Genomic DNA, 25,662 nt, shown 5'->3' with positions numbered 1-25,662 from the left:
AGCAGGCCTGAGTGAGGTGAGTCCGTTTTTCTGCCCCCCGACCGAAAGAAGCAAGCAGCGCTTGACCGTCGAGTGGACGTGACTATGTACCTGATAAGTTATAAACGAGTCTCGGCCTGCGACTGAAGTTATAACTTATCAGGTGGTAGAGGTACACCTGGTCACTCACGTCGTGCTGCTTCAGCTTGCTTCTTTCAATTAGAATGCAATTGTCGTCGTCGTCATTCCCTGGCAGGCAGTCGCACTAGCAGAAACATTTCCACACAAGCTTGAAGCTGCCTATGTAAGCATTAAAAAAAACGGCACTTTAAGCGGCCATAATTTTATTTTACTGGCTACTGGCACAGTGGCTAACGCCGCCTAGCCCGACCCCCCTGTATCTGCCACAGTGCCACTGCCACTCCACCAAAAGCCGTCAGCAGGCCTGAGTGAGGCGAGTCCGTTTTTCTGCCCCGAGGCTCGAGCGAGACTGAAAGAAGCAAGCAGCGCGACGTGACTATGTACCTGATAACTTATAAACTCTCGACCCAAGACTAGAGGTTATAACTTATCAGGTACATAGTCACGTCGCGCTGCTTGCTTCTTTTACTTAGAAATACATGCAATTGGCTGATCATTCGATTCCATTTCGCACCAACGCACTCGCAGACAAAATCCCACACAAGCTGCCTGGGCTGTAATAAGCATAAAAAAAAACGGAAGCACTTCCCACTGAGAAATCAGGCCTGTGTGAGAAATGCATTCAAACCAGGACACGAACTTGTGGAAATGCGCACACGTCTTCCTTTCAACTCCCAAAGCAGGTTCTTTTTTAATCAGTGATGATTTCTTGATTAAAACATGAATACAGAATTACTGGAAAATACATTGATGTTCAAACTCCTCTGAAGCGCAGGTAGGGAAAAAATGCAGATACTGACTTCGGTGGCCTGTAGGAGTCATGGGGGGTGTCCTGCCTGGGAGGCAGGGGGGGTGATGTTAACCCCATGTCTCGGCTTTGCAGGGGCTGAAAGTTGGAGCGGGCCACTTTAAACATTGTGTTTTTTGTTTGTCTGTTCATTTTGATTGTCGTTGTTCCATCTTTAGCTGGAAAATAAGGCCCAGCCGACCTTCGGAGCTTTGCTGATGTCAGTGGTAAATGGATGGGTGAGTGAGTGGATGGATGGATGGATGGATGAGTGAAAAGGTGGATGACACGTGAGTGAATGGGGGGGGGGTGGATGGGTGAACTTATGGGAGGATTGATGAATTGATAAGTGAAAGGATGAATGTATGGATGGATGAGTGAAAGGGTGGATGTAAGGCTGGATGAGTGAGTGAAAGGGAGGTTAAATGGACAAAAGGGTGAATAGTTGAGTGAAGGAGTAAAAGGGCCCAGCCGACCTTCGGAGCTTTGCTGATGTCAGTGGTAAATGGATGGGTGAGTGGATGGATGGATGGATGGATGAGTGAAAAGGTGGATGACACGTGAGTGAATGGGGGGGGGGTGGATGGGTAAACTTATGGGAGGATTGATGAATTGATAAGTGAAAGGATGAATGTATGGATGGATGAGTGAAAGGGTGGATGTAAGGCTGGATGAGTGAGTGAAAGGGAGGTTAAATGGACAAAAGGGTGAATAGTTGAGTGAAGGAGTAAAAGGGTAGATGGATGAGGGAAAGGATGGAGGGTTGAGTGACCGTGAAAGGGTGGATGGATGAGAGGAAGGATAGACGGATAAGTGAAAGGATGGATGAGTGATAGGGTCAATGGATGGATTCATGAGTAAATGGGTGGATGGAAGGATGGATGACTAAGTGTAAGGGGGATGGAGAGTGAAAGGGAGGATGGATGACTGAAAGGGTGGAAGGATGAGTGTCTGGGGGGATGAATGAGTAAGTGAAAGACTGTCTGGATCGGTGAAAGGTTAAATGGCTGGATTGATGAGTGAATGGATGGATGGATGAGTGGAAGAGTAGATGGATGAATGGGTAGGGTGAAAGGACGAATGGAGGGATGGATGATGAAAGGGTGGATGGAGGGATAGATAGATGAGTGGAATGATGGATGGATGGAAGGATAGATGATGGATAGATTTGCAACAGGTTGAATATTGTTATGGATGGTACACAGATAGAAGGACAGAATGAATGGTGAAAGATTGAATGATGGGTGAAAGAATGATTACACCTTGTAACCCCCATTATCTTAAGTAACATTTCCTATACATTGACTTTCACATGTATATGGGTCATTGTCTCTATATAAGATGTGTGTGATGTAACACTCTCCGACACCCTGTCCTACTTACTTGGGATGAGTAGCACTATAAAAGAAATTAAAAACACATGAGAGAGGGTCTTTGTGAAGATGAGGGGCACCATTGGAGGGTGGTTGCAAGGCCGAACTGGCAGGACTGGCTATCAGGCGTTTTCATGGGAGGCTGGAAAGGTAGGGTGGGCGCTGTTTTGTTAGCACAAAAAGACCTGCACATTTGCTCAAAGCCGCATGCATACTCAAAAACCATGAAGTGCACGATTTTCTCAACCTAATATACATTTATTTTCACTTGTACTTAAGTGGTTGTCTATTTACTTACTTTATACTATTGCGCAACCTCCTCTGATGTGTTTTAAAACCTTACCCTTTGTCTTGAATTTCAATCTCCCGTCCTGAATTTCTGTCCTGAATTTTGACCCTTTGTCCTGAATTTTTATACTCACAGTCCTGAATTTGTACCCATGCCAGTTGGTCACCCTACTCACACGGTTATTTCCAGGTCACTCCCTGTAGAATGACTGGTGAACAGACGGCACGCTTGCAAGGTGGCTGCAGGGAGGCAAGGACGCCCTGGGTGGGTGTGTTGCAGAATGAGAGCGTGGTCAGTAGCCAGGAAAAGATGCCCCTGGCTCGTGCTTCGGGTCGACGCCTGGACACTTTTAACCAATCGCCGGCTACACTCTCCAAATTCCACACCATTTCCCCCTCAAGTGGCCAGCGTGCGCCTGGATGTGGCGTCCAGCCCCGAGCCGCCAATTTTCAACGGGTTCTTAATCTTTTCATAATGTGAATTGTAAATGCCTGGCTTTAGTGTTCTGAATCTGCGCGAGCAGAGAGAGTGTTCGGGCATCTGATGGGCACCACTCACTCACAGCTCACAGAGAAAGCGGCTCCCTCCATTATTAATGCATGGCCAGTCAGTCGCATCAAGATTAATACCTTTTAGGCCGGTGGTGCGCGCTTTGTTTCGAACAAACCAATAACGTCAAGCCGAGTGCCAGGCTGTAGGCAGGGGGCGCCCGCCCCGCAGCTGAACCCGCCTTCAATGTCGGCTCGCATCCATGCCACTTTATGGCGGCCATGTTATGGTAAAATAATGATGCAGCTTCGACTGCCATGTTTGCATTGTGATAGTACGCTTATATACGTCTAGAGATATTGTAATTGTATTTATATTGCGCTTACTACCTCTGGCGAGGCATTGAAGTGCTTTTCAGCGAGTAGTATGCTACTCCTGAACCCAAAAAGGATTATGCTGGATTAGTAGTGGGAAATATGATTTGTTAAGGCGAATGGTGGACATGAGAGTCTGTTAGTTGGATTGAGTAGGATAACAGCATGTCAACAATAGTGCATACAAAGTAGTCCCATTTTGAGCAATCCCCTAAGAAAGACCTCATGAACTTTGTTTGTATGCACCTTATTCTTTCCTGCACTAGACTGTAGGCTAGAGCCCTTCGTTCAAACATTTTCAAATTGTTAGTTACATTGCATTGGGTCTACCGCGAGCATACCATATGCCTGCACCACCATTCTGCTTGTCTGCTGATTCTCCTCCTGAATGTTCAAATCGGTAGATATTTGGAATACAGGCTCTGTTCACTGGCTTTTCTGAATTTCACCACCACATTCCCCAATACCCTTGTCAAAAACATTTGATAATGCACAATCCCACAGCTACTTCGGTCTCAATTTATACCAGCCTATTATTAGTATGATCGCACTTTCCTTGGCTTCAAGAACAAAGGGAAACTCCATACTTTTCTGGAGTGCCTGTCAACTATTCCCCCTTGGAATTTGGCCACCCAGGGCACTACTCCCAGGCTAGTTGTCTGCCAAATAAGGAGCTATCCCACTTATTAGTGGCGATCCACCATCCAGTATGATCTGTTTAGTAGCACACTGCACTCCTTGTCTTGCAGGCCAGCACTCTGTGAGAGGCTGAGCTGAGCAAACAACTCAGGCTGAGGTGCTCGGGGCCCCCTCCGTATATGCACAGCTCTGTGTGTACATGCTGATGACAGGACCGTCGCAGGTGCAGGCAATACATCAGAAATGTGTAATTATGATGATGAATCAATCATCATCATGATTACAATTTTTGATTTGGTGCGCTGTGCGCATGGTGCGGGCGGCCAGGCCGGCAGGCCGCGATGTAAGTAGGAGATCTGAACTAAGTTAATGCAGCAGGCTGACTGGCTGCTTTGTTCGTTCTCCTACTTTAATCACGGCCTAGGCATGGGTTGGATTAATATTAGTGATCAGCAATTGCTGTAACTTTGAGGGAATGCCTATGGGTAACCTGATGTTCTTTAAGGTCATCATCTACTGTTTACTGTGCTTTGAAGGTTGATACAATTTGAATATGTAATGAAAATGTGCTGTAAAATTCACCATTTTGGTCTGTCGTTTTTCTAAAATTTCTTGGGGGTTGAACCCCCCCAAACTCCCCTCGTGGCCGTCAGGCTGCGCTCGCTCGCTACGCGCCGGACGGGGGCTGGCTCGCTACGTGCCGGATGGGGGCTGGTATGGCAAAATTTGCCAGGGCTGCTTTCAGTTCCCAGTCCGGCCCTGGTCCTGACGAGCACTGGGGAGTTTTGGATGCGTGGGAGGAACGATTGGAGCGCCAGGAAGACTGCCCTTAGCTCCAGAATGTTGATATGGAGTTTGGATTCCTGCGGCGTCCATTTGCCGTTGATCTGTAGTTCTTGCAGAACTGCACCCCAGCCCTCTAAGGATGCGTCCGTGGTGACTATATGTGGTTGCGCCGGAAGCAGGAACGGCAGTCCCTGCGACAGGTGTTTGGTCGACCTCCACCATTGCAAATTGTTGACTATAGATTGAGTGACTCGTATGCGGTCTTCGAAGGATCCGGCAGCTTGTGTCCACTGCCTTGTCAGTTCTTCCTGAAGGGGACGCATTTTTAGACGGCAGTGTGGGATGAGCAGAATGCATGACGACATCATGCCGAGGAGCGACTTGAAGATACGGACAGTCAGAGTCTTTTTGGATGCCACAAACGTGGCTAAGGAGATAAGTTTCGATTTTCTCTCCTGTGATGGAAAGGCTCTTGCGCGTTCCGTGTCCAGGGTCGCTCCAAGGAAAGTGATGACTTTGCTTGGTTTCAGTGATGACTTCTCTTTGTTGAGGGTCAGGCCTAATTGGCGGAAAAGATGCAGACAGGCGCTGGAAGACGCGGCTGCGGCTGCTGTCGACGGAGCCTTTACTAGCCAGTCGTCCAGGTATGGGAAGACCTGGTGTCCCTGTTGGCGAAGAAAGGCTGCGACGGGAGAGAGACATTTGTAAAGATCCGTCGGGCCGATTTTAGGCCGAACGGGAGAACACGGAATTGGTAGTGGACTCCTGCTACTGCGAATCTGAGGTACTTCCTGTGTCCTTTGAGGATAGGGATGTGATAGTAGGCGTCCTGAAGATCTAGTGATGTCATGTAGTCGCCTTTTTCCAGGAGTCCCAGGATCTCTTGTAGTGTGACCATACGGAACGACTGTTTCTTTAGGAACACATTGAGTGCCCTTAGGTCGAGGATCGGTCTCCATTTCTTGCCCTTTTTGTGAATTAGGAAGAAGTGGGAATAGAACCCTTCCCCCTTTTGGGCGTGTGGAACTTTCACTATTGCGCCCTTTTGAAGCATGGAAGCTATTTCCTGAAGAAGCAGCCGCAGGTGTCTGTGAGGGCGCTTGGCAGGTGGTGTCGGTGGGGGATTTGAGAGGAATTCCAGTGAGTGGCCGAATTGGAGAAGTTGTAAAACCCACCGGTCCGTTGTTATTTGTCGCCAATTCTGTATGAAAAAAGAGAGTTTTCCTCCAAGTCGTAAAGAATGTGATGGTGGAGGGGCTGGCCAATTGATAGAGTCATTGGCGATTGCCTGTGGGTCTCTTCTGACCTTTTCCTCTGTAGGACGATTTGTTGTAGGAAGTTTGACGTCCCGACTGGTTTTGACGCTGTTGGAACTGCGTCTTGCCCTGTGAGTACGAATAGGAAGGCCTATTTTGGTAGGAACCTCTGTATGAGGATTGTCCTCTCCCTCTGTTGCCACGAAAGGACTGATTACGAGATTGTAGAGTTCCCAGAGCTCTGGCTGTATTGGTGTCCTTCTTGATTGTGGTGAGGGCTTCATCAATCTTTTCGCCGAAAAGATGTTCGCCATCATACGGCATATCAATTATTTTAGTTTGGACCTCCTGTCTGAAGGAGGTGGCCTTAAGCCAACCTTGACGTCTTAGAACAGCGGCGCCTGCCAGCTGTCTGAAGTCAGTCATGGCTACGTCGATGGCACAGTCGATCAATTCCGAAGCCGAAGTTTGTCCTTCGAGGAGAAGCAAGTGTGCCTCCGCTTTCAAGTCCTCTGGAAGGTCAGCGAGGTAGGGCGCGATATCTGCCCAGAGCTGACGGTTGTAGCGGCCCAGAAGTGCGATAGAGTTGGCGATCTTCACCGTCGTCGCAGACGTGGTGGAAAAGCGTTTTCCGACGGCATCCAGTTTCCTGCCTTCTTTATCGGGTGGTGTTGATAAGGGGGATGCAGGGTTTCGCGAATTCTTCTGCGCCGCCTGAGTAACCACGGAGTCTGCCTTGGGGTGACCCCTGAGGCATGCTGGTGCCGATGATGTAGCTTTATATTTTTAGTCAAGTCTGGGCACTACTACCTGCAGAGACGCCGGAGTCTGCATGAGTTGTTTGCCCTGTTTCAGTAGGTAGTCAATGATCGGGATTGATCTTGTTGGTTTCTTCGTTGGTTCCTTGAAATCATAGAGGAAACATTCAGTCTCCTGTGTTTCCATGGACATATGGAACCTTTTGGCTGCCCTTTCCATGAGGTTATGGAAGCCTCCAATGTCTGCGGGTGGAGACTCCGAAGACTGCGGCTCTGGAGAGGCTGGAGAGTGAGTGACGTAGTCTTGGTCGGCGTCCGGGTCTGTGTCATCGTCGCGTACTTCCCCTTCTTCATGGTCCCTCTCATCGTCATAGGACGAGATGGGGTCTTGTGCTGGATCTTGAGTTCTAGGAAGTACCAGCGGAGGGGGCTTATGTCGTGGTACAGGCGCAGGTACAGGCGCAGATACCTGCGGAGTCGGAGGAGCAACAGGAGTGGCTTTTTGTGCAAACCGCTCTTTGTAGTCCTGGATGAGGAAGCGCAAGTCCGAAACTAAGGATGCTGGCAGGCTCACCATTGGTGTCACTTGTGTGTGTACCTGAGTATGGACAGCTTGAGCCACAGGTTCCTCAACATCTTGCTCCTCATCTGTACTCTGGCACTTAAGCACCAGCTCCGAAGGGCTAGTGGCCTGGGTAAACGGTTCCTCATCCATTTCTTGGTCCTGAAAGAAGCAGGATGGTGTTAGTTGTTGCACCTTACTAGGTGATGTCATGTCCGGTGTAATTGGCTTTTTGGTAATTCTGATTGTGACATGGGACGTTTGGGCGTCCATAGCATGTGAGAGCAGCTCAGACTCCTTCCATGTACCAGTTGCCATTGACGCCTTTGTCGATGGCGTCACCAAAGAGCTTTCCGTCGTCGACGGAATTTTACTCGTCGTCGACGGCATGTCCGTCGTCGACGTCCTCGTCGACGGTGTTCTCGTCGACGGAAACTTTTCCGTCGTCGATGGCTTCGTCGTCGTCGACGGGGTGCTCCTCGTCGACGATGGAGGATTCATCGACGTTGTGGCTTTCGTCGACGGTGTCGTCGTCGATGTCTTCGGCGTCGGCCCTGTCGTCAACGACGTAGTCCTAGTCGTCGAGGGAACAGTGGATGAAAGTGGTCTACTCGTCGACGAAGAAGGTGTCGTTTTGGTCGACGAGGAAGACGCCGACGAGGCCGTCGTTGTCGACACTGTTGTCGTAGACGTAGAGACGGTTTTCAGCGCTGAGGAGGTCGTCGACGTTGTCGTCGTCGTTTTAATCAGCGACTGCTTCCTGGGGACAGGAAGGTCCTTGTCAGACACAGTAGGCTTGCCCTCTGAAGACTTTCTGGCCTTCTTAGGAGGGGTGTCTGAGGGGCCAGGAGAGGAAACCTTAGGCCTCTTCAAGGAAAACTGCGAGGCGCCAGACATGCTCTCACCTTCAGAAACCAAGTCGCCTTCAGGCTTGTTTTTAAGTCTGTTCAGCCATATCAGAAGACGTCCTTCCCGGTCCTTCTGGGTTTTATGGGAGAAAGTACGACATATTCTGCAGTCCTTGGCCTGGTGGTGAGGGTAGAGACAGTATAAACAAGTCTCATGTTCATCATCCATGTGAAGCCTCTTTTTGCCACAAGATGCACAGGCTCGAAAGAGTCCTTGCTTTTTGCTATCAGCCATAGCAAAGAAGTCGAGAAGGCTATCGAATTTAGATGAAAAGTAAGATTCCTGAGGAGAACTCAGGTGGAGACTCCCTAGCACAACGTGGGGTAGAAAATCTGAGAGACTGAGGCTCCTCACAGGAAGGTTCTAGAGGAAGGTAGTAGCTGATTGGTTGTTTCTCTTTACTTTGGTCCTTTTTACAAAAGGGCACAGATAGGTTACCAAGGTGGGACCCTTGGGCCTACTCTGTTTGGTCCTTCCTACATAAGGACCTAGATAGGACACTAAGGTGAGACCCTTAGGCCTATTCTTTTAAATGTATGTCTTAGGACATTACTTTTTTATATACCGGAGGCTCCCGTCCCGACGACGGGGAATGATTCAGGCATGTGAATCTATGAAAGACACCCAAATACTGGATAAACTATGTTTAAAAAAAAAACAATCATGGAGAAGGGCTTGGTTATGATAGTTCTGGCACTGCTTCGTTCTACCTGTAGAAATGGCAGTAAGAGGCCGTTCGAAAATGTCCATATATTCTAAGAAACGTTTCCTAAATTAGTCATAAATTAGTGTATATATGCCGTTGACTCAGAGAGGAAGCAATACTACAAAACACTTTTAGTGCAACATTTGGATAACTGCATTTATTCTTCGAAAAGAGAAGGGTCTTCTGAAAAGAGTAACATCAAACAGTTGAATTCATGTCCATCTTCAACTACAAAGCACAACTTAATGTGAAATGAGGAATGCCAGCAGACAAAGTAGATAATCCTTGCACAGACAGATGATCATCGACCGCCAAAATAATTTAGTGAGAAAATGAGGGCAACCACTGAGAGCGAAAGATTATTTACAAAAACACAACCTATAAGTATACATATGGGAAATTTATTACAGTTTCTATTCCCCTATTAAACATTTACGTACAAAAAAAGGGAATCCTGATCTCCTCCAGCATCCTCACAAAGGTGCTAAAAACATAATAATCGATTACAATTTAACATGGAGGAAAACGAGGATTCAACCTGGCTAACAACATAATAACTCTACTCTACCAAGAGGATGTTCTTCCTGCTTCCTTGTTATTTGTCAATTGCATAGAAAGCAAGTACCACGTGTGTGGCCTCATAGGGCAGTTAACCGATCGGCTGCAAGCTAGGGCAGCAATTGAGGCTTTTGTAGAGTATGAATGGAGAATTGCATATATGAGGAGAGTTTAATGTCTTGCTTGTGAAGTGCTTACATGTATTACTACATTCTTGATGCTTCCGGTATGATGGAGAGTATGAAATCAATGTTCCTCTGCTTGATACAGGGTTTTTGGTCGTGTGTAAATGTCAGACTATGGGTGTTTTTTTTATCTATTGGCAACTAGGTTTATATTGTGCATTGAGTTAATCTAACAACTGCTGCAGAGCGCAAGAACATATCTTGCAGCAAAAGTGAGGCTTATCATTCTTGCTAGAGTCTGGAACTCACCATGATCATGGTGTGCCTGCACTGGAAAGATCTCAGGACCTGTTGATGCAATAAGTCCGACTTAACAGATGGTAAGATGGATGATCCATAAAGGTGAATTTGTTGCTAGGGAAACCTGTGCAGTAGGGAGAAGAGGTGGCAAGTGTGTAAGCGCTCTTGCAGCTGAGTGCTGCGTCCACTGATGCCACTGGGAATGTGTTTAAGTAATGGTAAAAGAGATTGTTTGCTTCATTACCTGGTGAATCAGAAGGGATGTCTTCAAGGTAGGTTGAAGCCATATATTTAAGGTTCCCCAGAATGTGAGTTGGGGGAATTATACACAGGCATGACATTCCCTAGTGAATCAGCATGTACCAATAATGTGGCACAAACCAGCCTTGATTTGCAATATGAATAACATTTTGAAGCATTGATGAAGATTAGGGGTTTTGAAAAGCATTGCAAAAAACCCTACGTCTAGTCCTTCCTCATTTATTAACAAACTTTGGGGCCCACCAGGGAGGGGGGGACAGCACAGACATTGACTCAGATTACGGTGTGACAAAGGGCGCTTTATTGGAAGCAGGTGCACCTCACAAAATTAACCCTTGGCCTGTGCTGTACAAAACTACACCTCGCTAAATAACAACTTCCTGACAGGACCCCCCACCTCCTCCCCTAAACATGGTTCCGCAAAACCAAAAACATGTACAATTAAACAACGTAACCTTGCCTTCCTACCTAACTAAATAACCTGTAGCACTTATCCCCCCTCCCTTCAGAAAACAGAACTCTTCAATTCTCCCAGCCCTTTGGGAAAAACCGCCACACTGAAGGCTGAACAACACACCAGCACCTGTTCCAGCGACAAACAACCCCGTACATAAAAACCCCCCTTTGATGCACAAGCTCCCAAAAAACCGTCCACCTGTCCTACCGACCCAACCCCTTAACCAAAATTCCTTAGACCCCCATCTTGCCACCCATAAAGGGTGGGCGGGTGGGAAAATTGAAAAAACGCCCCCCACAGTCCCCAAGCCGGCTGCTGTGTCACTGCTACCGAAATGGTGGACAGTGACCAAAAATGTCCGGTTTTATGCCCCCTAGCCAAAATACCGCCCAAAACCCAGGCCAAAGACAAACTCCCAGCCCACTTACGGTGTTGGCTGTTACACCCCCCCCCCCCCCGAGCCCCCTTCCCCGGAGGAACAGGCCTCCCTCCGTTCGGCCGCCCCTCCCAAAGCCCTCCTACGACTTATTAAAGTGGTACCTGAGGCTCTTTAGCTTGATGAGCCAGAGTCTCGTTAAATATAGACCACACACAGAGCACAATGTAGAACTTTACTAACATTTACCAGCATCAATAGGCCCTGAACCAGCACATCACTTGTCAGAAAATGAAAAATAGGCAAATTAACATTCTAGTCAAGCACAAAGTAGTGCATACCCCTTTCTTTCCCATTTAAATACAAGAATATGTAATGGTTTAAGTACTATATATGAAAAGTGGATGCTTTCCTTCTCAGTTACAAATTCTCTGTTGAGTGTGGCTGTACGTATGTGTAAGTGAGAGAGAGAGAGAGAGAGAGAGATGAGTAGTTGGGAATGTGGTAGAACTGGTTCTATCTCTCATCACTGGGGAAAGCAGCACCATTCAGTAGGGTACTATTTGTTACTTTCCTTACCAATGCTGTTTCATTCCCGAGGATTAATCTCGTAATGAAACACAACTTAACCTTATATTCTTGCCTCTCCTCTTCCAGCCCCCATTTGCTCTCCTACACCTCACCCTTTACATTCCCACAATCCTCTGATGCTATTAGGGATCTGACATGCTGACAAACCCAAGACAGGGCAAAGAAGTGGTTCTCTCCCTAGGGTGGGCATTCGTCCAGCAGATCTTCCTGTGCCTTGCACCTGCATCACACCACGAGAACACTTTAGATACAACTCCTAGAAACAAGACATGCGCAACCCGGCTGCCAGCCATGCAGCTGGCTAATTGTTTACCACATCAACAGCACATTCAGACAAAGCTGTATTCACACATCACCACACAAGACAAATACACTTTTGACTGCTTGTAACACTATCAAAAACAAAACATGGCTTCAAGCCATACAAGTGGATAAGCATTTTCCATCTCAAACTCATACCCAAAGTCAAGCAACTATCACACAATTCCCTAAAAACACCCTTTAAATCACCCTAATTTGGAGGTTTTTACCCTCCTTGGACCCTCTGAACTGGTGGGACACATCCCATAATTTCAATGGGTTCATCTATCCTGACAATCTTCTGCACCCTCCCCCAAAAAAAGTAACTCATCCTCCAAAACCATTGGATTACAGGCTCCTTGTAGACTCAAAAGGTTGAGAGGTAGATCACAGTAGAAACATCTCATGCATACCAGGTGTCTCCAAGCCATCTAATTGTTTAAGCGTTTGTCACTCCAATTCAGTAAATTCATTCACATAATATAACCACAGACATATAAAATGTAATCAAAGTCACACAATGAGGAATGATGCCTACATACAATAACAGACGCACGCCTCGGCAGAGCGAGAAACGGAGGCACCTTTGGCATACACATCTATGCACAGAATGCTCCAAGGAGGAACTGGTAATGAGCTTTAAGCTGGAGCTCAACCCAAAGAATTTACTCACCACCTGGCTAAGAACGCAGAAGGGGACAGCTTGAGGCATTCTCACGCCTCAGGCCATTTATTTTACTATGTGCAAGAAGGCACCAATCAATAACAGGTTACTCAACTCTTACATTTATTCTGTAAACGCAATGAGGAATTAAAGATTTTGAAAAAATGTGAATGACTATCTAGCCAACACGATGGGTCAGTGAGTTACATACCAGTTGCTAGTTCGAGTGTGGGAGAGTGGAGAAGTGGAGGGTGCACAGAGAATTAGTGGGGGAGCGAGATCTGCATGCCCACACTCACTCTGAATCGGGCCAACTCGTCCTTTCATTCCTTGAGGTTAATACATTGAGTAAAAATGGATAACAGTGACGCCTATTATTTGAAGAGTTTAGAAGCATCAACACAGTGCTATCAAGCTCTCCTGATTACGATCGGCATGACAAATGTCCTCAGTTGCACTGACGTGGAATATCAATAAACAAAGTCACGTTAACATTAGACACAACACTTGCATAAACCGTTATAGCGCTGACGATCCCATCCCCACGATAAATACAAATCGTTTATTTGTAAAAAAATTAATTTAAAAAAAAGCACGGACGTCTGCATAGAAAGTCGGGCTCTAGGACTCCCAAACCGTCGAAATTAATACACTTTTATAAAAAATGGAAATTGGAGACAGAGAATTTGACACCACACCTGCTTGAGGACAGCATTTGTCTCTGTGAAGCGTATACTTGTAGACTATGTATGTAGTTTGTTTTTTAGACCTGTTGACTAATGCCACAGGGCAGCAGGTGGTATAAATCCAGAGATTTGGACGTAATGTATATAGCATTTTGGATCAAAAGTGATGAATTACGGTTAGTCATATTTTTCTCGAAGCTGAGTCACGCCAACAACAAAAGAACACGCGCCCCCAGGAAATGCCTGAGAAATATTCTTCTGTGGCGGAAGGTCTGAAAGGGCTTTTTGTTTCAGTTAGATATACAGCTCGGCGCACAGGCACATTATCTTGCACGGCTTTGAAGATCTGAAAGCCACTGGAATGCAGTTAGCATGTGCCAGAGGTCGAGCTCCCACTTGTTTATATCTCTCCAAGTTCCTGTGAGTCACTAGTGACTAACAGGTGCTCACATACTTCCTCAAACGTTCACAAGGAGGCCGCCTTTCAGGACGGGTCACCAGGAACCTTCATAAAGTCCACACGGAATGCAAAAGCGGAGTAGAAGGAAAAGAACAAAAGAAGCAACACCACCACCTTTTCACGCGTGTGCTTCTTTGAAATGCAAGGGCCAGCAATTAGTTTCAACGTGATTCTTAAAATATTTTCTCACTCCCTTTGTTTGGATGTTTTAGTTTGTGAGGGGTGCATGACTGCATTTGTGAAATGTGGATAATGTTAGCACAAGTATATTGTTGACACATATACTAGCCATTGATGGCTTTAGGCACTCAGTAAGTCATCATAGATGCACTCTGTCACTCAGCTTTGCACTCATGCATCCATTCCTTCATCCACTGACTCATTCCAGCATTCACACTTAGACACCACAAAAAACGTACACAAACTGTACAACTACGCAAGATAAATTAAATGACTACAAGTAGAAAAACAGAAAGCACGCTGTTGTCTAAACACTGGGCATAGGGTTGCAATAATAAAACTGACATAGCTGTGGATCTCCTATTTTCATAGGTATTGCAAATAGTCGATCATTGTTTTAAAGTCCCAGCATAGCCAGGGCCGGACTGGCCTTTGTGGGCAACGGGCAATCCCCCGGGGTGCCGAAAGGGTGGGGGCTGGTTGTGGGCCCCTGGGGGCCGTTTTTGTTACAGGGCCGTTTATACAGCATAGCTGCAAAATCGGCCCTGTAACAAAATCGGCGAAAACCGTCCCCGACAAAGAGCTCGGTCGCACCCCCAACCTTCCCCCCGGGGGCCGGCCGAGCACTTTGCCGGGCCGGTTTTGGTTCCCAGTCCGGCCCTGAGCATAGCGTGACATTTAGAACTAGGATGTTGACCATTTTTGAATGACAATGACACAGTCTGGACAGCTGCCATCCTCAACAGTCTCCCGATGCAAATCTTCTGTACACAAGGTTTGTCACAATTCCATGTAACAAAATACCTACCTGTAGGCTTTAAAGCAGAGGAATTACAATCTACCCTTAAATGCCTATTGTTCACAATCAATATGTCAGGCACACTGCTTTTATCGTAATTTTTCATTATTAACAATTAGGCCTATAACCTTTCTCATTGGCATGTCACCCTAACCAACTCAGACCTACTGTGTTGGTCATTAAGTCTTGCCACAAGGCAACAATCAAGAATACTATAGTAAAAGTACAAATATGAACAAAATACAGTAATAGAGCCCAATACGAATTATGATAGTGTTAATCATCTATCCCCATAGTTTATTTGGGTGGTTCGCCAACACCAAAACCCTTGCGTACTATGGTTATCTGTGAGATTACATGTATCTAAATAACTTTTTACAGCCTGTAACAAAATGTGATAACAATCCACAGGTCGAGGCCTATTGGCTTTAGCATATGCTTTCCACAACAAACAAGCAAGACCTACTGCCTTTCTAATAACTTTTCCTAATAAGCAGACCAGACCTGTGGCATTTGACATATTTCCCTGCGTACCCATGAAGCCAACAACTATTATCGCTGGCTTGTCACCATAACCAACTCAGGCCTACAGTACTGAACATTAACTTTTCCATAAGGCAACCATCAGGCACACAGTCATACAATTAGAAAGGTATATAATATTACAGATGGTTAAGCAAAATACTATCTCTCCTAAAAGAACTTAGCAATGAGTCTCCCAGAGCAAACCGTCTATATCCATGGTTTATCACATGGGGTAACCACCACCAAAAAACTTCCTACTGACTTCCTAATAAGATTCCATGTAACAAAATACCTATCTGTAGGTTTTAATATAGAGTTATAATAATCCATGCCTGTTGACTTTAACATATAATTTTCACAATAAATATGTCTGGCCTAGTGCCTTTATCGTAGCATTTAGTTATAAACAAATTAGATCATGATCACTGGCTTGCCACCATAACTAAAATCAGGCCCGCTGTCTTGAGTATATGCTGTGCCACAAACCAAAAAAGTGCAATATAGACAATCTTTTTTTTGGAAGCACACAAATTCAGCCCAAACAAATCTGCACTCTGGGGAGCCAACATGAGGGGCTGAAGCCTAAGCTCCTCTCTCAGTAGTACAGGGAAAGCTCTTTTTTGTTGATCACAGGAGGTGTGAGATATCTGCGCTGTCAAGCTAGACCTAAAAATCCATGTAGATAGTGTAGCCCAGGGCATCCCATACTGCTCTCAAATACTCCATTGCACTTTGAGATCTAAAGTTAACAACGGATGGGAAGGGTGCTGGGACTGCAATACATTCCTTCTGACTGCCCTCCTCCCGTCTTTGCTGCTACCAGAGAAAAACAAACACTCTAAATGATCAAGTTATTCAAGACACGTTAAGAGCATTAGAATTCAGTGTGTATTCCACTGAAAAGTTCAAGCTCTGGAAGCCATACTGCTTTTGGCTCATGCAGCTAGATAAATAGAAAAAATGATCACTGAATGGAGAGTAGGCACTTTTGTCTGTGGAAGTATACAACTTCTGCTCAATCAAACATGTAATCCTGGTTACAAACATGTGGGCGGAGCCAAAGCCCCTCTCCGTAATAATCATGAAAGCTCTACTTTAGGTTGATCCCATTAAGTCTAGCAACAACTCCACCTGTCATAGCCGACTTAAAAAGAGGTGCTGGGGATCATTGCTTTTTATGTAAATATTTATATTGGTCGTATGCAATAAAACAGGCATACAACAAAGGTGTTATAACAAGGAAAGTAGATGGTACAGGATTGAACATGTAGGAGCAAGAAAACACAAGCAAGAACATGGTATCAATCTAGTGCAGAGCTAAACACACAGAAAACAATGAGGCAGGTGAGGTGGGGCTAATCAGGAGGAGGAGGAAGGATATGGAAACCTGGTGAAACCAAGAGATGCCTACTTTAGTGCTGCAGTTACAAGTTAACTGGATGTATGGACCCGTTGGTGTGGTTGGGTAAGGAAACCCAGAAAAAAAGAAGAGGATATTCCTATTAATCTAAGATACATAGGGTTAAAGAGAAGAAGTCTATCCAGCAGGAACTAAAGTCAACCTGGACAACGCAGGGCGTAGGAGGGGTGAAGAAGGATACCCATGCGCAGCAACAGAAACTGCCCCCCCCCCCCCCCCAAGTGACGGGCAAAGTCATGGGGACATGGCACCTTCGGGCTGGGCCACCATAAATTAGTTGAGACGGCCATTGGGAATATGCCAGGCCAAGCTGGAATGATGTTGGGGACTTTTGTAAATATGAAAGTGCGCTTCATTGTAATCAGGTCTACGTCATAAAGCAGCTATTTCCCAGGTTTCCACCCTCAGCACGATAATGACCAACACTATAGTTTGTAACACAACTCCGCCCAGTCCCAAAGGCCCGGTTCAAAGATCAGATGCTGGCAAGTCACAATTGTGAAATCCATCTGAGTCCCAGGGAAAATTCTGTGTAGAGGTTCAGGGGAAAGATAAGCTCTATGTAAGACATAGAATTGGATTAATTTAAACTGGACATTTCAGGAAGGAATTCAGGGATATGTCAGAGCCCTCACCCACTCTTATCATGAAATAATGAAGAACCCTGTTGAAATCTCCCTCCTAGGTGTCCCTATGCAAATGGGGGTGAGTTTTAAGACTGAGCAACCAGGGCTCTGCAAATCCAAGTTATTCATTTGCAGCCTCCTCTCATCAAATGAAGGATGTAGATTAATTGATAAGGGGTAGGCTTGGAATCCCCCACCATCCCAGCGACTACTAGGGCCCAACGAAGAGCTGAATAAGTGAGGAGCTGGCCTCTATGGAGGTCGAATTGTGCATGTAAAGTTAAAAAGTCCTGTAATTAGTCAGCCTGAAACAGATCACAGAGGGTAGAAATGCAATCCCGGTCCCAGAATCACAACTTATGACTGGAAAGTTACTTGGGGAAGGTTTCACAAGGTCTCTGCAAAAGAGACTCCATATAATAAAAAAACCAACCGAAAATTGAATCCAGAAAGCATAAAATTGTAAAAGTAACATGCACAGTGACAAATGTACTTAAAAAGTCCAAAGTGCCCCTTCCCCTGACCCAGTGTATGTCCACGATGAGAAGATGCAGAACTATTCTTTTTTTAAAAATCAGAACTGGTTAAATTATGACTGGCCTAGAGGAAGCATTAGCTGCCTCGACAATCTCATGAAATCAAACAAATTGATACCTACATACACACACACACTTATATATACAGAAACAGTGGGGCTTCGGGCCCCGTAAGTCTGTTCAGCTCTTTCACTTTTTGCTACCACAAATCACAAAGTAGAGCATGTGGTAATGACTCAGCCCGCTTCAGCCACAGGCTCTCTTGCACTGTGAGTGACAGCATTTTGCTCATCACATGCGCACATCCACCTAAAAAAGAAGTGTACTCCTGTGCCTGGGTTGATGGACCAATGCTTTTATTTTTATGTTATCATCCTTTTTATTGTCCATAAGTGTTTAAACGAGGTCTTCAGGTTACAGCAAATAAGAGAATATTACATTTTCTTTGAGCCAATAAGAATCCTATTTTCATGTGATGTGCATGAAAACTTAAAGTGCTGGCTATACCTGTTCTAAGTACACTTGCATGCAAATAAATGCCACACTGTTGTAGTAAAAGTACATACAATGGTTAACTTTTCCTATTTCTTTCCTATTAAATGTATCATTTTTATTGCAAGCATATGGCCAGCATGTTTAGTGTGTTGTATGTTTTATTTTTTATTTTTAGGAATCTGCTTGGAATAAAATAAAGTAACCACCACACTACTACAAAGTTCTGCTGGAAGCATTAAACAGCAGCTAGTTTGTCCTAGATTAAGTATTACAAACTGGCCATTGCTAATGTTTACAGAAAATGTAGACCTGAACGACTTAACTCCAGTAGGTCTCCAAAAAATATAAATTGTTTAAATAAATATTAAAATTCAAATAGAATGATAATAAATTGTCGTAAAATCACAACAATGCTCTTAGCAGGTCACCTGAAGCCCCTTAAGTATACCTGGAATTTGAGCAATAAACAAAGTGAGACAGGCGCGCAATCCCCATTGGGCTTAAAGAGCTTCAGCCCCCCATCGTGTGTCAGCCCGGGCTGAGACAGCTTCCCGGGCGCACACACAGCCGCACCCAAGCACTTCACAGGTCTTTAAAAGACCATTTACTTGTTAACGAGGCTTTGTTGTTTTTCACCTCTTCCTAAAGCCCCTGCATCTTCACTCTGCCTATTGCTGGAAGAATCAGCCCCCCCGAAAGTTGCGCCCCTGAAGTGAGAAAGTGAGAGAGTGACGAAGTTCACTTATCTTAGAGTGGTTTTATAACAATTATTGAGATGCACTAATCACTACCATTACCAAAGAGCACCACTTGAGGAAATGGTTTACATTGATTCTTTTTGAGCATAGGGAAAAGATTGGTACAGTCACAAAAACGAGCCTATCTGGCCCAAATTCTCTACATTGTCCTCTGTGGGACGGAACGTTCGGGCAACACTGTAATAAAACAATGCACATATTGTCTCAAGAATCCCAAGGATCTATAGCATCCTAATTATATACAGCTCTGTGAAAGTACAGTTTTTTTTTTTAAAAGCGCATTTAAAACCAGGCTATATATTGCGTTGAAAGCTCTAGCCAAGAGTAAAGCAGCAATACTTAAAAGCCCAAGCAACAATTGATCTAAAGAAAGTTTTAAGAGCTGTGTCTAAAGAAAGGTATTTTAGAAACAATATATCCTGTATCTGCAATGACCTATTTTAGTGATTTGTAGCTGCTGGTTGGGCACTTTTGTTTACTGTATACAAATGTTGTCTTTATGTGTTTTAGAATGTTGGCGGATATTACAACAAAATGAAACAATGTCTATTGTTTTCAGAACGCTCTAGTCTGAACTTGATACTATTGTCTAACTGCTGCTATTTGAGCAGTAATGGAGACACTATGCTATTTTCGTTGGTTGGTACTTCAACGCACATGTTCCTTCTGGCCTGCCATGTTTCCCATTTCCATGTGGGATGTGCTGCTTCCGTACAGGTTTTCTTTTTGAATTCTGGGACTCACAGACTTGTTTGTCCTATCATAAAACGGAACTACATGTCCCAGAATTCCAAGAAAAAAACCTGCACTGGAGTAGCGCATCATGCATGGACCTGGGAAACTTGGCAGCTATGTTCCTTCCCAGTACAGCCATGACCCTTTAAACATAAGTTTGGAAGCAGCAGTGTGACGGGCCCAAATCTTTCCATACCCTGCTATCCACAAGTCGTGTTTCTTATTTGTTGCATACATTTACAAACAATGGATAATTGAAAAGGTGCACTACACGATTCGAAATGCGCAACCTGTTACCTCAATATATTCCCTCACCCTTGAAATTTCAGTGGAAATGTAATGAACAATGGTATCGCCCAGTCCAACTGTTATATCTGCATTCATGTAAAGCAGTATGAAAAAGCGAATACAAATTGTTTTTTAAAAAGATGAGATGAACGACAACAGCAATTATCTTAAATTTATTTACATATCTTTGGGCAAGCCCCATTAAATCATATTGAAATAATTGAAGTGAAAATATAAAAAGAAGCTCTAGAGTTGTATCTCAAACTGTAGAAATACTGAAATACTTCTTTAATCAAAAGGTAAGTTCCTCCGTGGTAGTTATGAGGCAGCCTGAAAAATGTTTGAGGCCAAGTGCGGGCTCTGCAAAATTTGGAGCCTCTAAGCACAAGAGGTCTCTACTGCCACCCTTCTATGTCTGTCAATGGGACTGTGTTTATTTGCTAAGCAAAGTGTGTAAGTATGATGGAGGGCTCTGTGACACAGCCTGAAGCAGTATTCAAAGACGATGCCACAGGACAGACCAATACTCTTCCACAAAGCTCTCTGTGTTTTAACAGACCAGGAAGGGTGAATACTGATTTTGAACAGCAAAAAAGACGAGACAGGATACACAAATGTAAAAAGTGATTCCAAAGCATTCAGCAAAAGAGAAATCCTTTCAGAGGGCGTGGCCAAAATTAAGAGCCAATCAATCACGTCTCCCCTCTGACCCCGCAGATGCTCAAGTATGGCTAGATGAAGCATCAAGTCTTCAATTCTGATACCTTTTTTATTACTGTGGCAGCTGCTATTCCAATTATGGAAAATTACAGGCAGAGATATCATGCAGGGAAAGGCAACTGACATACTATCATCAAAAACATGCATGCAACAGGATACTCAAAGTGTCTTTACAGAAAGTATAGCGTCTGTTAAAATTGAGATCCCAACAGAAATCTCGCGTGGCTAATATTTTGGAACAGGTTGAATAAATTGTTGTAAACTGCTGGTCTTAATCGGCGATTTTAATTTAATGTTCTAGCATACTCCGAACAAGGCTAACAAGGCAAAAGCCATGATGCATGGAAACTTTATTACAATCTCCAGATACCCTGTAATCCTTTTCAAGGGAAAACGGGCCACCCACTTATGAATCTATCTACAGGTATAAGCTACATCATATGTGCATAACAAGAGCACTCAAATCCTTACTGTACAATTTTGCTCTCGTTGGCTCCGCTGGGAACTACTTTACCCAGATCCCAATGAGATTTAGGCTTTTCGGAATGTTTCACTAATTTCCCAGAAGAGGTTTCTTCGCAGCCCGGTTTGCTCTATGTGGATCCCAGTTTACTGGAAATGGAAGAGGACCAAGTACAATAGATCAACACCTACATCAAGGCTGTTCTACAGAGAAGGAAAATCATCTGACCATAAAAAGAGCTTTGGCAGCACTCTACTGGCTTGAGTTGTTGATAAAATGTGCTGGAAAATAGTCTGGTGAGAAAGTTTCTTTAACTAACAACCATTAAACTGCAAATGCACTGTTGAGCACAAGAAAGACATTTTGTTCTTTCTAATACAGGTTCTCTGAACCATGACTTAAATTGCTTAACTTCAATGTCAAAGACACTTTCTCAAGTCCTTTCTCATCTAATTACATTTATATTCATTAATTTAGTTTAAAGTAATGGTCACTTCTAATTTATCGTGAAGGTTAAGGCTCGCACGGCAACCCCTCAACTAACTGGTAGCGGGAGCATGTACGGTGGAAGACTGATCCTAGATTATAGGAGCGTGTACGGTGGAAGACTGATCCTAGATTATGCAAAACCTGCTTCTGAGTGCCTTGCTTCCTACCACTAAATGGAATCTCTGCTAAGAGGCCATCTTGACCTAGTATCTGCGTATTGTACATAAGGGGTGCCAAAACAGTCAGCAGAAAGCTAAATTCTATCCAGTGGCGCAGATCAATAAAACAATGTAATCTAATTGAATTGTATAGGTAACCTCTAGGGTGGCCAGCATAAATATTGGGTTAAGGATTAAATGCAACGATTAGATCCAAGTTACTGCAGTGATACGTCCACTCTTAGTAGCCCTACATAGAGGCTCAACAGTAGAGCAAAAATGTGCTCCCATGGGGAATGACAAAAAGTGCCGGCCCAGGAGGTGACACCTGGTAAACTCTTGACATCCATAAATCCAGTACTGTTGGTAAGATTCTGACCAATCTAAGGGGTTCACTTCAGTTCTGGTCAGGCATTGTTCCAATCTGTCAATGGCTGCAGAGGGCCAATATCGTGAAAGAAGACATCTGCCCCTTATCGTAAGTAGTACAAAATCAAGCTTTGTGAGTTTCGCAGTCCCTATCCCATGTCCAGCTTGTAAGGCAGACTGAATTGCCTCAAAGTGGCATAGGAACTCAAAACTACCTGCAAGCTTATAAGTAACCACGTGCTCCAAAGACAATCATGATATGCTGATAATGTAACCAATATTTGGTTCTAGTTCCATCAACACTGGTCAAAACAGGACCAAGCTGGACTAATATTCGATCACAATTTTATTTTGCTTCAAGGATTCTTTGAAGTACCCGCTGCTATACAATCAACCTTGATATGGAAAACAGTAAATACTAATGGAGTACATCGAATCTGGTGCACTCTGTAAGCAGTACACGGTATTCTACATGAGGAAATGTCATAGAAATGTGTGCAAGACTCGTACAGGTTGCAGATTCAAGCTGTGGCGAAGACACCCTGACTTTTGCTTGCACACACACACACATGCACACACACACACATATGGGCACACTATCTCTTTAGATCTCTCTAGTAGCAGTAGCTTCCAAGCTGTTACTTAAGACAACTGTAATTGTACAAATGTTGTATGTCATTTACAATATGGAGGGCACTAAAGATCCTAACAACGTTTTGGGAGATGGGAAGAGAACACCTGTACATACCTTTGACCAGATGAGCCCCTGGCATGTCCAGATGAGTCTGATGGAAGTGGTTTTATACGAGTCTCTGATGTCTTCTTCTGCAGATTTACTAAAAAAGAATGATTTTTGAGTTCATAAACCACTGTAGCTTCATCACATTTAACATTTAAATATACTTAATCACGCTGTCACCCGCTGCCTTCAAGTATAGGAATTACCTACAGCACTGCCACTCCTTTACAGTTCAACCAACACAGCCATCCACCAGTGTCATGTGGTTGGAGACAGACGGTAAGAATTCGCATTAAAAACAGGCTGTACTTAAGGTAAATGCCAATATCCTGTCAACTTCCAACTGCGAAAGTAACTTTTTAAATCAGTGTGATATACAAGGATGCCATTCGCACATGGCAAGGTCCTCTGCTTGTACATTAGAGGATAACTTTTCTATTAGATCACAGCACAAGGATATGATAGAAACGCGGGGGAAAGCATAAGAAATGTCAGTCTGTGATACAGCCAACTAAGCGTTTGGTATGGACTTTCCAAATTATGCATTAGAGAATATCTAGGTGAGCTCATTACTTTAAGAAAAGGTTAAAAGTAAAAAAAAACAGTATTTGGACTAACTGTAAGCATTGTAAAATAAAAGTCACAACATATATATGAACAACATAATTCTTTAGATATGTGCCTCAAACACAATTAATTTTAAAGTTACAATTGTGCCTCCGCTAAAACAAGACTATATATTTTCTTGCATGGATTTGTATATACACAAAATAATATTTAACGTATATAGTTTTTCCAATGAATTGTACAGATTTATTGCCCAGAATGTAAAGGGTTAACATTTAAAAATGTAAACCTTTCAAGAAAAATATAGCGGCACGGTATCAATAACATTTGGCATCTCTCAAAAGAAAGGTCTAGTTGGTGTTAAATAAACTGGTAAAAAAGGACGACCAAAAGAAACGTATTACCAGTGAGTTCACTACAGAGACAGGTATTGGGGAACATTTAAGGCAGCCTCGAATTGCAATTAAACGAATAATGGTTCCTAATTTAGCTTTTAGGAAAGTACCTATGAAACACTGTAGTACACCCTTACTTACCTGGTACTTGGTATTCGCCTGGTAGCCCTCTGATACTCCCTGCGTTCTATACTCAGGAGCCCACAAGTCATAGAAGGCAGATTCAGAACAGGCTCATTGCCTGTATGAATGGAATTCCGACACCAGCCCTTCACAGCGCAGGCAGTGTAACCGGATTCTTCAACACGAAAGGTACACGCAGTGCTCCGCCCGGAATGTTCTGCTTCAAGTACACGCGTTCTACAATGTTGGTGGCAGGGTGACCTGCAGCAAGCTAGTCAACATGGGAGCACTTTCAGTGTCCCGGGGGAAGCTCTCCGGATAAGCAATGAGTCATCAAGGTGCAGCGTGATTTGAATTCACTTTTATTGTGCTGGTGGCATATGAGTCATTCTGGTTACACAATGTTGACTCCCACAGAGTTGCTACAATCTGGCAAGTTCTGTACAAAAAAACAGGAAGCGTTAGATATTGACTCTTAGTGCATCGGGCGCAGGCCTGCTATACACAAGGCAGAACACATCTCCACCGGGTGACCAGGAATGAATGACAAATTGGGGCAACCATTTAAATGCACAGCGTACCTCATGCTCAGTTATACGTGTCTGCATGGGTGGGTGTGTAAAATGTCTGGTTATTGAACCTATCGCCAAGAATGAGCCACAGATGGCGCTAGGCAATGATAACATGAGAGAGTCTTATGCAAAAACAAGGTGATGGGTGGAATGACTGAATTCATCTCAGCCACTGGCAATAGCTCGGGCCGCAACCCAGTCCATCGTTGTTTGCCCTCCATACCACCTCAGTTTGGACTGGGACATATGCAAATCTGTCTTGACCTTGCTCCTCATGGGAACAGTCCAGCCCTAACTGCCAGGCACAAGCAACCTAGGACCAGTTTCACCCTAATTAGTACTCTTCAACCAGGTGTAGCTTAGGTCCACAGTGAGCCTGGGACCCACGTCTGGGCATAACGGGTGCACTAAGGGCAACAAATGCAAAACAACAAGGTGATCGATGGAAAGCTTGAATTAATCTCAGCCACTGGCAAACGCTCAGGCCGCATCCCAGTCCATATTTTTGTTGCCCACCATGCCACCTCAGTTTGGAACCAGCTGCATACAAATTAGTCTTGAACTTACTCTTAATAGGAGGAGTCTAGCCCAAACTGCCAGGCCAGGTCCTCCCTGAACTGCAACTCAAGCAACCCAGGACCAGTTTCGCCCTTTTTATGGGCTCACTGGAACCAAACTACACTGGGCTGAAAAACAATGGTTTGGGATGCGGCCCAGGTGATTGCCAGTGGCTGATATTAGTTCAAACATTCCATTTAGCACCTTGTTTTTTTTACTCTGGAACAGGAGTGGCAGAATTACTGGATTGTACGTTTTGGCTCACTGATTAATTGTGTTCTCTCTTATTCACTAGTGCAAAACAAATTCAAGCACAATATA

The 25,662-nt window shown here is 44.4% G+C and overlaps 1 long non-coding RNA gene across 1 annotated transcript in view; it reads right to left on the bottom strand.

Annotated features, from left to right (window-relative positions):
- The window catches only part of LOC147751064 (uncharacterized), a 125,126-nt gene extending 100,671 nt beyond the window's left edge, over nt 1–24,455 (bottom strand). Inside the window, exons 1-2 of the long non-coding RNA XR_015295531.1 lie at nt 24,230–24,455; nt 23,136–23,223 (exon numbers count right to left, since the gene is read on the bottom strand). This is a non-coding gene — a long non-coding RNA (uncharacterized LOC147751064). The remainder of the gene's footprint in view (nt 1–23,135; nt 23,224–24,229) is intronic.
- Between the last annotated feature and the right edge of the window lie 1,207 nt (nt 24,456–25,662).

The sequence above is a fragment of the Lissotriton vulgaris genome, chromosome 1_1, assembly GCF_964263255.1.
Source record: "Lissotriton vulgaris chromosome 1_1, aLisVul1.2, whole genome shotgun sequence".
NCBI lineage: Eukaryota > Metazoa > Chordata > Amphibia > Caudata > Salamandridae > Lissotriton > Lissotriton vulgaris.
The sequence above is the reverse complement of the archived record's forward strand: the minus strand, read 5'-3'. Positions and strand labels throughout refer to the sequence as shown.